The sequence below is a fragment of the Gadus chalcogrammus genome, chromosome 18 (assembly GCF_026213295.1).
Source record: "Gadus chalcogrammus isolate NIFS_2021 chromosome 18, NIFS_Gcha_1.0, whole genome shotgun sequence".
NCBI lineage: Eukaryota > Metazoa > Chordata > Actinopteri > Gadiformes > Gadidae > Gadus > Gadus chalcogrammus.
Window position 1 is genome coordinate 22588167 of NC_079429.1, and position 15767 is coordinate 22603933.

Below are 15767 nucleotides of genomic sequence, written 5' to 3' on the forward strand. Positions count from 1 at the left end.
TTTAAAGATTCTTGATTTCCAGGCTATCTTAATATTCTGAAGGCATTACTTCTGAGAACCTTGTTGCTTCTGGGAAGAAATGACTTGACAGAGTTTTAGAAACTAAATAGTATCATATATTGTAAAAATGTTTGTAAAAAAAATCGGATACCAGTGCCCGGTTTAAAGATTCTTGATTTCCAGGCTATCTTAATATTCTGAAGGTATTACTTCTGAGAACCTTGTTGCTTCTGGGAAGAAATTACTTGACAGCCATAAAACATGGCATTCCTAATTGTGTACAACAGTAGTTCAAATTCTCCTATTGATTTAACATGATACGTGTAACATGGATTTTAATTATACTCTAGTTATACTCTAGTAGGCAGCGCGTCAGTCTCATAATCTGAAGGTCGTGAGTTCGAGCCTCACACGGGGCATAGAGTTTTAGCAACTAACAAGTATCATGCATTGTAAAAATGTTTGTAAAAAAATCGGATACCCGTGCCCGGTTCAAAGAAACTTCTTTTCCCGGCTGTCATGATATACTGAAGGAATTACTTATGAGAATCTTGTGGCTTCTGAGAAGAAATTACTTGAGAGCCATAACACATGGAATTCTTCATTGAGCACAACAGTAGTTACATTTTTCATATTGATTTAACATAATATGTGTAACATGGATTTTTATTATACTTAATATCAATCTTAGCGCAAAAATTGCTGTAAGCTTGACTCTTGCTGTTCAATGGTTCACATGTTGGTGCAGTAGGCAGCATGTCATTCTCATAATCTGATGGTCGTGAGTTCGAGCCTCTCACAGGGCACAGAGTATTAGAAACTTAATAGTATCATATTTTGTAAAAATGTTTGTAAAAAAAATCGGATACCAGTGCCCGGTTTAAAGAATCTTGATTTCCAGACTATCTTAATATTCTGAAGGTATTACTTCTGAGAACCTTGTTGCTTCTGGGAAGAAATGACTTGACAGAGTTTTAGAAACTAAATAGTATCATATATTGTAAAAATGTTTGTAAAAAAAATCGGATACCAGTGCCCGGTTTAAAGATTCTTGATTTCCAGGCTATCTTAATATTCTGAAGGTATTACTTATGAGAACCTTGTTGCTTCTGGGAAGAAATGACTTGACAGAGTTTTAGAAACTAAATAGTATCATATATTGTAAAAATGTTTGTAAAAAAAATCGGATACCAGTGCCCGGTTTAAAGATTCTTGATTTCCAGGCTATCTTAATATTCTGAAGGTATTACTTCTGAGAACCTTGTTGCTTCTGGGAAGAAATGACTTGACAGCCATAAAACATGGCATTCCTAATTGTGTACAACAGTAGTTCAAATTCTCCTATTGATTTAACATGATACGTGTAACATGGATTTTAATTATACTCTGTATCGATCTTAGCGTAAACATTGGTATGAGCCTGAATGGTTGTGATCTGGTTGCCTCGTTGGCGCAGTAGGCAGCGCGTCAGTCTCATAATCTGAAGGTCGTGAGTTCGAGCCTCACACGGGGCATTGAGTTTTAGAAACTAACAAGTATCATGCATTGTAAAAATGTTTGTAAAAAAATCGGGTGCCCGGTTTACAGAAACTTCATTTCCAGGCTGTCTTAATGTACGGAAGGTATTACTTATGAGAATCTTGTGGCTTCTGAGAAGAAATTACTTGACAGCCATAAAACATGGCATCCTTAATTGAGTACAACAGTAGTTCAAGTTGTCATAATGATTTATATATTATGTGTTACGTGGATTTTTATTATACTTAATATCAATCAAAGCGCAAAAATTGCTCTAAGCCTGACTCTTGCTGTTCACTGGTTCCCTCGTTGGTGCAGTAGGCAGCAAGTCATTCGCATAATCTGAAGTTCGTGAGTTCGAGCCTCTCACAGGGCACAGATTTGTAGAAACTAAATAGTATCTTATATTGTAAAAATGTTTGTAAAATAAATCGGATACCAGTGCCCGGTTTAAAGATTCTTGATTTCCAGGCTATCTTAATATTCTGAAGGTATTACTTCTGAGAACCTTGTTGCTTCTGGGAAGAAATGACTTGACAGAGTTTTAGAAACTAAATAGTATCATATATTGTAAAAATGTTTGTAAAAAAAATCGGATACCAGTGCCCGGTTTAAAGATTCTTGATTTCCAGGCTAACTTAATATTCTGAAGGTATTACTTCTGAGAACCTGGTTGCTTCTGGGAAGAAATGACTTGACAGCCATAAAACATGGCATTCCTAATTGTGTACAACAGTAGTTCAAATTCTCCTATTGATTTAACATGATACGTGTAACATGGATTTTAATTATACTCTGTATCGATCTTAGCGCAAACATTGGTATGAGCCAGAATGGTTGTGACCTGGTTGCCTCGTTGGCGCAGTAGGCAGCGCGTCAGTCTCATAATCTGAAGGTCGTGAGTTCGAGCCTCACACGGGGCATAGAGTTTTAGAAACTAACAAGTATCATGCATTGTAAAAATGTTTGTAAAAAAATCGGATACCCGTGCCCGGTTCAAAGAAACTTCATTTCCCGGCTGTCATGATATACTGAAGGAATTACTCATGAGAATCTTGTGGCTTCTGAGAAGAAATTACTTGAGAGCCATAACACATGGCATTCTTCATTGAGCACAACAGTAGTTAAATTTTTCATATTGATTTAACATAATATGTGTAACATGGATTTTTATTATACTTAATATCAATCTTAGCGCAAAAATTGCTGTAAGCCTGACTCTTGCTGTTCAATTGTTCCCATGTTGGTGCTGTAGGCAGCATGTCATTCTCATAATCTGATGGTTGTGAGTTCGAGCCTCTCACAGGGCACAGAGTTTTAGAAACTAAATAGTATCATATATTGTAAAAATGTTTGTAAAAAAAATCGGATACCAGTGCCCGGTTTAAAGATTCTTGATTTCCAGGCTATCTTAATATTCTGAAGGCATTACTTCTGAGAACCTTGTTGCTTCTGGGAAGAAATGACTTGACAGAGTTTTAGAAACTAAATAGTATCATATATTGTAAAAATGTTTGTAAAAAAAATCGGATACCAGTGCCCGGTTTAAAGATTCTTGATTTCCAGGCTATCTTAATATTCTGAAGGTATTACTTCTGAGAACCTTGTTGCTTCTGGGAAGAAATTACTTGACAGCCATAAAACATGGCATTCCTAATTGTGTACAACAGTAGTTCAAATTCTCCTATTGATTTAACATGATACGTGTAACATGGATTTTAATTATACTCTAGTTATACTCTAGTAGGCAGCGCGTCAGTCTCATAATCTGAAGGTCGTGAGTTCGAGCCTCACACGGGGCATAGAGTTTTAGCAACTAACAAGTATCATGCATTGTAAAAATGTTTGTAAAAAAATCGGATACCCGTGCCCGGTTCAAAGAAACTTCTTTTCCCGGCTGTCATGATATACTGAAGGAATTACTTATGAGAATCTTGTGGCTTCTGAGAAGAAATTACTTGAGAGCCATAACACATGGAATTCTTCATTGAGCACAACAGTAGTTACATTTTTCATATTGATTTAACATAATATGTGTAACATGGATTTTTATTATACTTAATATCAATCTTAGCGCAAAAATTGCTGTAAGCTTGACTCTTGCTGTTCAATGGTTCACATGTTGGTGCAGTAGGCAGCATGTCATTCTCATAATCTGATGGTCGTGAGTTCGAGCCTCTCACAGGGCACAGAGTATTAGAAACTTAATAGTATCATATTTTGTAAAAATGTTTGTAAAAAAAATCGGATACCAGTGCCCGGTTTAAAGAATCTTGATTTCCAGACTATCTTAATATTCTGAAGGTATTACTTCTGAGAACCTTGTTGCTTCTGGGAAGAAATGACTTGACAGAGTTTTAGAAACTAAATAGTATCATATATTGTAAAAATGTTTGTAAAAAAAATCGGATACCAGTGCCCGGTTTAAAGATTCTTGATTTCCAGGCTATCTTAATATTCTGAAGGTATTACTTCTGAGAACCTTGTTGCTTCTGGGAAGAAATGACTTGACAGCCATAAAACATGGCATTCCTAATTGTGTACAACAGTAGTTCAAATTCTCCTATTGATTTAACATGATACGTGTAACATGGATTTTAATTATACTCTGTATCGATCTTAGCGCAAACATTGGTATGAGCCTGAATGGTTTTAATCTGGTTGCCTCGTTGGCGCAGTAGGCAGCGCGTCAGTCTCATAATTTGAAGGTCGTGAGTTCGAGCCTCACACGGGGCATGGTGTTTTAGAAACTAACTAGTATCATGCATTGTAAAAATGTTTGTAAAAAAATCGGATACCCGTGCCCGGTTTAAAGAAACTTCATTTCCAGGCTGTCTTAATGTACGGAAGGTATTACTTATGAGAATCTTGTGGCTTCTGAGAAGAATTTACTTGACAGCGATAAAACATGGCATCCTTAATTGAGTACAACAGTAGTTCAAGTTGTCATAATGATTTACATATTATGTGTTACGTGGATTTTTATTATACTTAATATCAATCAAAGCGCAAAAAGTTGCTCTAAGCCTGACTCTTGCGGTTCACTGGTTCCCTCGTTGGTGCAGTAGGCAGCACGTCATTCGCATAATCTGAAGGTCGTGAGTTCGAGCCTCTCACAGGGCACAGAGTTTTAGAAACTAAATAGTATCATATATTGTAAAAATGTTTGTAAAAAAAATCGGATACCAGTGCCCGGTTTAAAGATTCTTGATTTCCAGGCTATCTTAATATTCTGAAGTAATTACTTCTGAGAACCTTGTTGCTTCTGGGAAGAAATGACTTGACAGAGTTTTAGAAACTAAATAGTATCATATATTGTAAAAATGTTTGTAAAAAAAATCGGATACCAGTGCCCGGTTTAAAGATTCTTGATTTCCAGGCTATCTTAATATTCTGAAGGTATTACTTCTGAGAACCTTGTTGCTTCTGGGAAGAAATGACTTGACAGCCATAAAACATGGCATTCCTAATTGTGTACAACAGTAGTTCAAATGTTCCTATTGATTTAACATGATACGTGTAACATGGATTTTTATAATACTTTGTATCGATCTTAGCGCAAAAATTGGTATGAGCCTGAATGGTTATGATTTGGTTGCCTCGTTTGCGAAGTAGGCGAAGTCTCATAATCTGAAGATCGTGAGTTCGAGCCTCACACGGGGCATTGAGTTTTAGAAACTAACTAGTATCCTGCATTGTAAAAATGTTTGTAAAAAAATCGGATACCCGTGCCCGGTTTAAAGAAACTTCATTTCCAGGCTGTCTTAATGTACGGAAGGTATTACTTATGAGAATCTTGTGGCTTCTGAGAAGAAATTACTTGACAGCCATAAAACATGGCATCCTTAATTGAGTACAACAGTAGTTCAAGTTGTCATAATGATTTATATATTATGTGTTAGGTGGATTTTTATTATACTTAATATCAATCAAAGCGCAAAAATTGCTCTAAGCCTTACTCTTGCTGTTCACTGGTTCCCTCGTTGGTGCAGTAGGCAGCAAGTCATTCGCATAATCTGAAGGGCGTGAGTTCGAGCCTCTCACAGGGCACAGATTTTTAGAAACGAAATAGTATCATATATTGTAAAAATGTTTGTAAAAAAAATCGGATACCAGTGCCCGGTTTAAAGATTCTTGATTTCCAGGCTATCTTAATATTCTGAAGGTATTACTTCTGAGAACCTTGTTGCTTCTGGGAAGAAATGACTTGACAGCCATAAAACATGGCATTCCTAATTGTGTACAACAGTAGTTCAAATGTTCCTATTGATTTAACATGATACGTGTAACATGGATTTTTATAATACTTTGTATCGATCTTAGCGCAAAAATTGGTATGAGCCTGAATGGTTATGATTTAGTTGTCTTGTTGGCGCAGTAGGCAGCGCGTCAGTCTCATAATCTGAAGGTCGTGAGTTCGAGCCTCACACGGGGCATTGAGTTTTAGAAACTAACTAGTATCATGCATTGTAAAAATGTTTGTAAAAAAATCGGATACCCGTGCCCGGTTTAAGGAAACTTCATTTCCAGGCTGTCTTAATGTACGGAAGGTATTACTTATGAGAATCTTGTGGCTTCTGAGAAGAAATTACTTGACAGCCATAAAACATGGCATCCTTAATTGAGTACAACAGTAGTTCAAGTTGTCATAATGATTTATATATTATGTGTTACGTGGATTTTTATTATACTTAATATCAATCAAAGCGCAAAAATTGCTCTAAGCCTGACTCTTGCTGTTCACTGGTTCCCTCGTTGGTGCAGTAGGCAGCAAGTCATTCGCATAATCTGAAGGTCGTGAGTTCGAGCCTCTCACAGGGCACAGATTTTTAGAAACTAAATAGTATCATATATTGTAAAAATGTTTGTAAAAAAAATCGGATACCAGTGCCCGGTTTAAAGATTCTTGATTTCCAGGCTATCTTAATATTCTGAAGGTATTACTTCTGAGAACCTTGTTGCTTCTGGGAAGATATGACTTGACAGAGTTTTAGAAACTAAATAGTATCATATATTGTAAAAATGTTTGTAAAAAAAATCGGATACCAGTGCCCGGTTTAAAGATTCTTGATTTCCAGGCTATCTTAATATTCTGAAGGTATTACTTATGAGAACCTTGTTGCTTCTGGGAAGAAATGACTTGACAGAGTTTTAGAAACTAAATAGTATCATATATTGTAAAAATGTTTGTAAAAAAAATCGGATACCAGTGCCCGGTTTAAAGATTATTGATTTCCAGGCTATCTTAATATTCTGAAGGTATTACTTCTGAGAACCTTGTTGCTTCTGGGAAGAAATGACTTGACAGCCATAAAACATGGCATTCCTAATTGTGTACAACAGTAGTTCAAATTCTCCTATTGATTTAACATGATACGTGTAACATGGATTTTAATTATACTCTGTATCGATCTTAGCGTAAACATTGGTATGAGCCTGAATGGTTGTGATCTGGTTGCCTCGTTGGCGCAGTAGGCAGCGCGTCAGTCTCATAATCTGAAGGTCGTGAGTTCGAGCCTCACACGGGGTATAGAGTTTTAGAAACTAACAAGTATCATGCATTGTAAAAATGTTTGTAAAAAAATCGGATACCCGTGCCCGGTTCAAAGAAACTTCATTTCCCGGCTGTCATATACTGAAGGAATTACTTATGAGAATCTTGTGGCTTCTGAGAAGAAATTACTTGAGAGCCATAACACATGGAATTCTTCATTGAGCACAACAGTAGTTAAATTTTTCATATTGATTTAACATAATATGTGTAACATGGATTTTTATTATACTTAATATCAATCTTAGCGCAAAAATTGCTGTAAGCTTGACTCTTGCTGTTCAATGGTTCCCATGTTGGTGCAGTAGGCAGCATGTCATTCTCATAATCTGATGGTCGTGAGTTCGAGCCTCTCACAGGGCACAGAGTATTAGAAACTTAATGGTATCATATATTGTAAAAATGTTTGTAAAAAAAATCGGATACCAGTGCCCGGTTTAAAGATTCTTGATTTCCAGGCTATCTTAATATTCTGAAGGTATTACTTCTGAGAACCTTGTTGCTTCTGGGAAGAAATGACTTGACAGAGTTTTAGAAACTAAATAGTATCATATATTGTAAAAATGTTTGTAAAAAAAATCGGATACCAGTGCCCGGTTTAAAGATTCTTGATTTCCAGGCTATCTTAATATTCTGAAGGTATTACTTCTGAGAACCTTGTTGCTTCTGGGAAGAAATTACTTGACAGCCATAAAACATGGCATTCCTAATTGTGTACAACAGTAGTTCAAATTCTCCTATTGATTTAACATGATACGTGTAACATGGATTTTAATTATACTCTAGTTATACTCTAGTAGGCAGTGCGTCAGTCTCATAATCTGAAGGTCGTGAGTTCGAGCCTCACACGGGGCATAGAGTTTTAGCAACTAACAAGTATCATGCATTGTAAAAATGTTTGTAAAAAAATCGGATACCCGTGCCCGGTTCAAAGAAACTTCTTTCCCGGCTGTCATGATATACTGAAGGAATTACTTATGAGAATCTTGTGGCTTCTGAGAAGAAATTACTTGAGAGCCATAACACATGGAATTCTTCATTGAGCACAACAGTAGTTAAATTTTTCATATTGATTTAACTTAATATGTGTAACATGGATTTTTATTATACTTAATATCAATCTTAGCGCAAAATTTGCTGTAAGCTTGACTCTTGCTGTTCAATGGTTCCCATGTTGGTGCAGTAGGCAGCATGTCATTCTCATAATCTGATGGTCGTGAGTTCGAGCCTCTCACAGGGCACAGAGTATTAGAAACTTAATAGTATCATATATTGTAAAAATGTTTGTAAAAAAAATCGGATACCAGTGCCCGGTTTAAAGATTCTTGATTTCCAGACTATCTTAATATTCTGAAGGTATTACTTCTGAGAACCTTGTTGCTTCTGGGAAGAAATGACTTGACAGAGTTTTAGAAACTAAATAGTATCATATATTGTAAAAATGTTTGTAAAAAAAATCGGATACCAGTGCCCGGTTTAAAGATTCTTGATTTCCAGGCTATCTTAATATTCTGAAGGTATTACTTCTGAGAACCTTGTTGCTTCTGGGAAGAAATGACTTGACAGCCATAAAACATGGCATTCCTAATTGTGTACAACAGTAGTTCAAATGTTCCTATTGATTTAACATGATACGTGTAACATGGATTTTTATAATACTTTGTATCGATCTTAGCGTAAAAATTGGTATGAGCCTGAATGGTTATGATTTGGTTGCCTCGTTTGCGAAGTAGGCCAAGTCTCATAATCTGAAGATCGTGAGTTCGAGCCTCAAACGGGGCATTGATTTTTAGAAACTAACTAGTATCCTGCATTGTAAAAATGTTTGTAAAAAAATCGGATACCCGTGCCCGGTTTAAAGAAACTTCATTTCCAGGCTGTCTTAATGTACGGAAGGTATTACTTATGAGAATCTTGTGGCTTCTGAGAAGAAATTACTTGACAGCCATAAAACATGGCATCCTTAATTGAGTACAACAGTAGTTCAAGTTGTCATAATGATTTATATATTATGTGTTAGGTGGATTTTTATTATACTTAATATCAATCAAAGCGCAAAAATTGCTCTAAGCCTTACTCTTGCTGTTCACTGGTTCCCTCGTTGGTGCAGTAGGCAGCAAGTTATTCGCATAATCTGAAGGTCGTGAGTTCGAGCCTCTCACAGGGCACAGATTTTTAGAAACGAAATAGTATCATATATTGTAAAAATGTTTGTAAAAAAAATCGCATACCAGTGCCCGGTTTAAAGATTCTTGATTTCCAGGCTATCTTAATATTCTGAAGGTATTACTTCTGAGAACCTTGTTGCTTCTGGGAAGATATGACTTGACAGAGTTTTAGAAACTAAATAGTATCATATATTGTAAAAATGTTTGTAAAAAAAATCGGATACCAGTGCCCGGTTTAAAGATTCTTGATTTCCAGGCTATCTTAATATTCTGAAGGTATTACTTCTGAGAACCTTGTTGCTTCTGGGAAGAAATGACTTGACAGCCATAAAACATGGCATTCCTAATTGTGTACAACAGTGGTTCAAATGTTCCTATTGATTTAACATGATACGTGTAACATGGATTTTTATAATACTTTGTATCGATCTTAGCGCAAAAATTGGTATGAGCCTGAATGGTTATGATTTAGTTGCCTCGTTGGCGCAGTAGGCAGCGCGTCAGTCTCATAATCTGAAGGTCGCGAGTTCGAGCCTCACACGGGGCATTGAGTTTTAGAAACTAACTAGTATCATGCATTGTAAAAATGTTTGTAAAAAAATCGGATACCCGTGCCCGGTTTAAGGAAACTTCATTTCCAGGCTGTCTTAATGTACGGAAGGTATTACTTATGAGAATCTTGTGGCTTCTGAGAAGAAATTACTTGACAGCCATAAAACATGGCATCCTTAATTGAGTACAACAGTAGTTCAAGTTGTCATAATGATTTATATATTATGTGTTACGTGGATTTTTATTATACTTAATATCAATCAAAGCGCAAAAATTGCTCTAAGCCTGACTCTTGCTGTTCACTGGTTCCCTCGTTGGTGCAGTAGGCAGCAAGTCATTCGCATAATCTGAAGGTCGTGAGTTCGAGCCTCTCACAGGGCACAGATTTTTAGAAACTAAATAGTATCATATATTGTAAAAATGTTTGTAAAAAAAATCGGATACCAGTGCCCGGTTTAAAGATTCTTGATTTCCAGGCTATCTTAATATTCTGAAGGTATTACTTCTGAGAACCTTGTTGCTTCTGGGAAGATATGACTTGACAGAGTTTTAGAAACTAAATAGTATCATATATTGTAAAAATGTTTGTAAAAAAAATCGGATACCAGTGCCCGGTTTAAAGATTCTTGATTTCCAGGCTATCTTAATATTCTGAAGGTATTACTTATGAGAACCTTGTTGCTTCTGGGAAGAAATGACTTGACAGAGTTTTAGAAACTAAATAGTATCATATATTGTAAAAATGTTTGTAAAAAAAATCGGATACCAGTGCCCGGTATAAAGATTATTGATTTCCTGGCTATCTTAATATTCTGAAGGTATTACTTCTGAGAACCTTGTTGCTTCTGGGAAGAAATGACTTGACAGACATAAAACATGGCATTCCTAATTGTGTACAACAGTAGTTCAAATTCTCCTATTGATTTAACATGATACGTGTAACATGGATTTTAATTATACTCTGTATCGATCTTAGCGTAAACATTGGTATGAGCCTGAATAGTTGTGATCTGGTTGCCTCGTTGGCGCAGTAGGCAGCGCGTCAGTCTCATAATCTGAAGGTCGAGAGTTCGAGCCTCACACGGGGCATTGAGTTTTAGAAACTAACAAGTATCATGCATTGTAAAAATGTTTGTAAAAAAATCGGATACCCGTGCCCGGTTTACAGAAACTTCATTTCCAGGCTGTCTTAATGTACGGAAGGTATTACTTATGAGAATCTTGTGGCTTCTGAGAAGAAATTACTTGACAGCCATAAAACATGGCATCCTTAATTGAGTACAACAGTAGTTCAAGTTGTCATAATGATTTATATATTATGTGTTACGTGGATTTTTATTATACTTAATATCAATCAAAGCGCAAAAATTGCTCTAAGCCTGACTCTTGCTGTTCACTGGTTCCCTCGTTGGTGCAGTAGGCAGCAAGTCATTTGCATAATCTGAAGGTCGTGAGTTCGAGCCTCTCACAGGGCACAGATTTGTAGAAACTAAATAGTATCTTATATTGTAAAAATGTTTGTAAAATAAATCGGATACCAGTGCCCGGTTTAAAGATTCTTGATTTCCAGGCTATCTTAATATTCTGAAGGTATTACTTCTGAGAACCTTGTTGCTTCTGGGAAGAAATGACTTGACAGAGTTTTAGAAACTAAATAGTATCATATATTGTAAAAATGTTTGTAAAAAAAATCGGATACCAGTGCCCGGTTTAAAGATTCTTGATTTCCAGGCTATCTTAATATTCTGAAGGTATTACTTATGAGAACCTTGTTGCTTCTGGGAAGAAATGACTTGAGGCATTCAGGCTCATACCAATGTTTGCGCTAAGATCGATACAGAGTATAATTAAAATCCATGTTACACGTATCATGTTAAATCAATAGGAGAATTTGAACTACTGTTGTACACAATTAGGAATGCCATGTTTTATGGCTGTCAAGTAATTTCTTCCCAGAAGCAACAAGGTTCTCAGAAGTAATACCTTCAGAATATTAAGATAGCCTGGAAATCAAGAATCTTTAAACCGGGCACTGGTATCCGATTTTTTTTACAAACATTTTTACAATATATGATACTATTTAGTTTCTAAAACTCTGTCAAGTTATTTCTTCCCAGAAGCAACAAGGTTCTCAGAAGTAATGCCTTCAGAATATTAAGATAGCCTGGAAATCAAGAATGAGGATCTTGTGGCTTCTGAGAAGAAATTACTTGACAGCCATAAAACATGGCATCCTTAATTGAGTACAACAGTAGTGCAAGTTGTCATAATGATTTATATATTATGTGTTACGTGGATTTTTATTATACTTAATATCAATCAAAGCGCAAAAATTGCTCTAAGCCTGACTCGTGCTGTTCACTGGTTCCCTCGTTGGTGCAGTAGGCAGCAAGTCATTCGCATAATCTGAAGGTCGTGAGTTCGAGCCTCTCACAGGGCACAGAGTTTTAGAAACTAAATAGGATCATATATTGTAAAAATGTTTGTAAAAAAAATCGGATACCAGTGCCCGGTTTAAAGATTCTTGATTTCCAGGCTATCTTAATATTCTGAAGGCATTACTTCTGAGAACCTTGTTGCTTCTGGGAAGAAATGACTTGACAGAGTTTTAGAAACTAAATAGTATCATATATTGTAAAAATGTTTGTAAAAAAAATCGGATACCAGTGCCCGGTTTAAAGATTCTTGATTTCCAGGCTATCTTAATATTCTGAAGGTATTACTTCTGAGAACCTTGTTGCTTCTGGGAAGAAATTACTTGACAGCCATAAAACATGGCATTCCTAATTGTGTACAACAGTAGTTCAAATTCTCCTATTGATTTAACATGATACGTGTAACATGGATTTTAATTATACTCTGTATCGATCTTAGCGCAAACATTGGTATGAGCCTGAATGATTGTGATCTGGTTGCCTCGTTGGCGCAGTAGGCAGCGCGTCAGTCTCATAATCTGAAGGTCGTGAGTTCGAGCCTCACACGGGGCATAGAGTTTTAGAAACTAACAAGTATCATGCATTGTAAAAATGTTTGTAAAAAAATCGGATACCCGTGCCCGGTTCAAAGAAACTTCATTTCCCGGCTGTCATGATATACTGAAGGAATTACTTATGAGGATCTTGTGGCTTCTGAGAAGAAATTACTTGAGAGCCATAACACATGGCATTCTTCATTGAGCACAACAGTTGTTAAATTTTTCATATTGATTTAACATAATATGTGTAACATGGATTTTTATTATACTTAATATCAATCTTAGCGCAACAATTGCTGTAAGCCTGACTCTTGCTGTTCAATGGTTCCCATGTTGGTGCAGTAGGCAGCATGTCATTCTCATAATCTGATGGTCGTGAGTTCGAGCCTCTCACAGGGCACAGAGTATTAGAAACTTAATAGTATCATATACTGTAAAAATGTTTGTAAAAAAAATCGGATACCAGTGCCCGGTTTAAAGATTCTTGATTTCCAGGCTATCTTAATATTCTGAAGGTATTACTTCTGAGAACCTAGTTGCTTCTGGGAGGAAATGACTTGACAGCCATAAAACATGGCATTCCTAATTGTGTGCAACAGTAGTTCAAATTCTCCTATTGATTTAACATGATACGTGTAACATGGATTTTAATTATACTCTGTATCGATCTTAGCGCTAAAATTGGTATGAGCCTCAATGGTTATGTTTTAGTTGCCTCGTTGGCGCAGTAGGCAGCGCGTCAGTCTCATAATCTGAAGGTCGTGAGTTCGAGCCTCACACGGGGCATTGAGTTTTAGAAACTAACTAGTATCATGCATTGTAAAAATGTTTGTAAAAAAATCGGATACCCGTGCCCGGTTTAAAGAAACTTCATTTCCAGGCTGTCTTAATGTACGGAAGGTATTACTTATGAGGATCTTGTGGCTTCTGAGAAGAAATTACTTGACAGCCATAAAACATGGCATCCTTAATTGAGTACAACAGTAGTGCAAGTTGTCATAATGATTTATATATTATGTGTTACGTGGATTTTTATTATACTTAATATCAATCAAAGCGCAAAAATTGCTCTAAGCCTGACTCTTGCTGTTCACTGGTTCCCTCGTTGGTGCAGTAGGCAGCAAGTCATTCGCATAATCTGAAGGTCGTGAGTTCGAGCCTCTCACAGGGCACAGAGTTTTAGAAACTAAATAGTATCATATATTGTAAAAATGTTTGTAAAAAAAATCGGATACCAGTGCCCGGTTTAAAGATTCTTGATTTCCAGGCTATCTTAATATTCTGAAGGCATTACTTCTGAGAACCTTGTTGCTTCTGGGAAGAAATGACTTGACAGAGTTTTAGAAACTAAATAGTATCATATATTGTAAAAATGTTTGTAAAAAAAATCGGATACCAGTGCCCGGTTTAAAGATTCTTGATTTCCAGGCTATCTTAATATTCTGAAGGTATTATTTCTGAGAACCTTGTTGCTTCTGGGAAGAAATTACTTGACAGCCATAAAACATGGCATTCCTAATTGTGTACAACAGTAGTTCAAATTCTCCTATTGATTTAACATGATACGTGTAACATGGACTTTAATTATACTCTAGTTATACTCTAGTAGGCAGCGCGTCAGTCTCATAATCTGAAGGTCGTGAGTTCGAGCCTCACACGGGGCATAGAGTTTTAGCAACTAACAAGTATCATGCATTGTAAAAATGTTTGTAAAAAAATCGGATACCCGTGCCCGGTTCAATGAAACTTCATTTCCCGGCTGTCATGATATACTGAAGGAATTACTTATGAGAATCTTGTGGCTTCTGAGAAGAAATTACTTGAGAGCCATAACACATGGCATTCTTCATTGAGCACAACAGTAGTTAAATTTTTCATATTGATTTAACATAATATGTGTAACATGGATTTTTATTATACTTAATATCAATCTTAGCGCAAAAATTGCTGTAAGCCTGACTCTTGCTGTTCAATGGTTCCCATGTTGGTGCAGTAGGCAGCATGTCATTCTCATAATCTGATGGTCGTGAGTTCGAGCCTCTCACAGGGCACAGAGTATTAGAAACTAAATAGTATCATATATTGTAAAAATGTTTGTAAAAAAAATCGGATACCAGTGCCCGGTTTAAAGATTCTTGATTTCCAGGCTATCTTAATATTCTGAAGGTATTACTTCTGAGAACCTTGTTGCTTCTGGGAAGAAATGACTTGACAGCCATAAAACATGGCATTCCTAATTGTGTACAACAGTAGTTCAAATTCTCCTATTGATTTAACATGATACGTGTAACATGGATTTTAATTATACTCTGTATCGATCTTAGCGCTAAAATTGGTATCAGCCTCAATGGTTGTGATCTAGTTGCCTCGTTGGCGCAGTAGGCAGCGCGTCAGTCTCATAATCTGAAGGTCGTGAGTTCGAGCCTCACACGGGGCATAGTGTTTTAGAAACTAACTAGTATCATGCATTGTAAAAATGTTTGTAAAAAAATCGGATACCCGTGCCCGGTTTAAAGAAACTTCATTTCCAGGCTGTCTTAATGTACGGAAGGTATTACTTATGAAAATCTTGTGGCTTCTGAGAAGAAATTACTTGACAGCCATAAAACATGGCATCCTTAATTGAGTACAACAGTAGTTGAAGTTGTCATAATGATTTACATATTATGTGTTACGTGGATTTTTATTATGCTTAATATCAATCAAAGCGCAAAAATTGCTCTAAGCCTGACTCTTGCGGTTCACTGGTTTTGTTGGTGCAGTAGGCAGCACGTCATTCGCATAATCTGAAGGTCGTGAGTTCGAGCCTCTCACAGGGCACAGAGTTTTAGAAACTAAATAGTATCATATATTGTAAAAATGTTTGTAAAAAAAATCGGATTCCAGTGCCCGGTTTAAATATTCTTGATTTCCAGGCTATCTTAATATTCTGAAGGTATTACTTCTGAGAACCTTGTTGCTTCTGGGAAGAAATGACTTGACAGAGTTTTAGAAACTAAATAGT

The 15767-nt window shown here is 36.3% G+C and overlaps 7 non-coding genes across 7 annotated transcripts; all 7 read left to right on the top strand.

Annotated features, from left to right (window-relative positions):
- The first annotated feature begins 1441 nt into the window (after positions 1-1441).
- On the top strand, positions 1442-1514 carry trnam-cau (transfer RNA methionine (anticodon CAU)). The gene has a single exon. It is a non-coding gene; the product is annotated as a tRNA-Met (tRNA).
- Positions 1515-2368: 854 nt separating this feature from the next.
- On the top strand, positions 2369-2441 carry trnam-cau (transfer RNA methionine (anticodon CAU)). The gene has a single exon. It is a non-coding gene; the product is annotated as a tRNA-Met (tRNA).
- Positions 2442-4181: 1740 nt separating this feature from the next.
- On the top strand, positions 4182-4254 carry trnam-cau (transfer RNA methionine (anticodon CAU)). The gene has a single exon. It is a non-coding gene; the product is annotated as a tRNA-Met (tRNA).
- Positions 4255-6975: 2721 nt separating this feature from the next.
- On the top strand, positions 6976-7048 carry trnam-cau (transfer RNA methionine (anticodon CAU)). The gene has a single exon. It is a non-coding gene; the product is annotated as a tRNA-Met (tRNA).
- Positions 7049-12703: 5655 nt separating this feature from the next.
- Positions 12704-12776, top strand: trnam-cau (transfer RNA methionine (anticodon CAU)). The gene has a single exon. It is a non-coding gene; the product is annotated as a tRNA-Met (tRNA).
- Positions 12777-13476: 700 nt separating this feature from the next.
- Positions 13477-13549, top strand: trnam-cau (transfer RNA methionine (anticodon CAU)). The gene has a single exon. It is a non-coding gene; the product is annotated as a tRNA-Met (tRNA).
- A 1578-nt stretch (positions 13550-15127) lies between these two features.
- Positions 15128-15200, top strand: trnam-cau (transfer RNA methionine (anticodon CAU)). The gene has a single exon. It is a non-coding gene; the product is annotated as a tRNA-Met (tRNA).
- Positions 15201-15767: the final 567 nt, after the last annotated feature.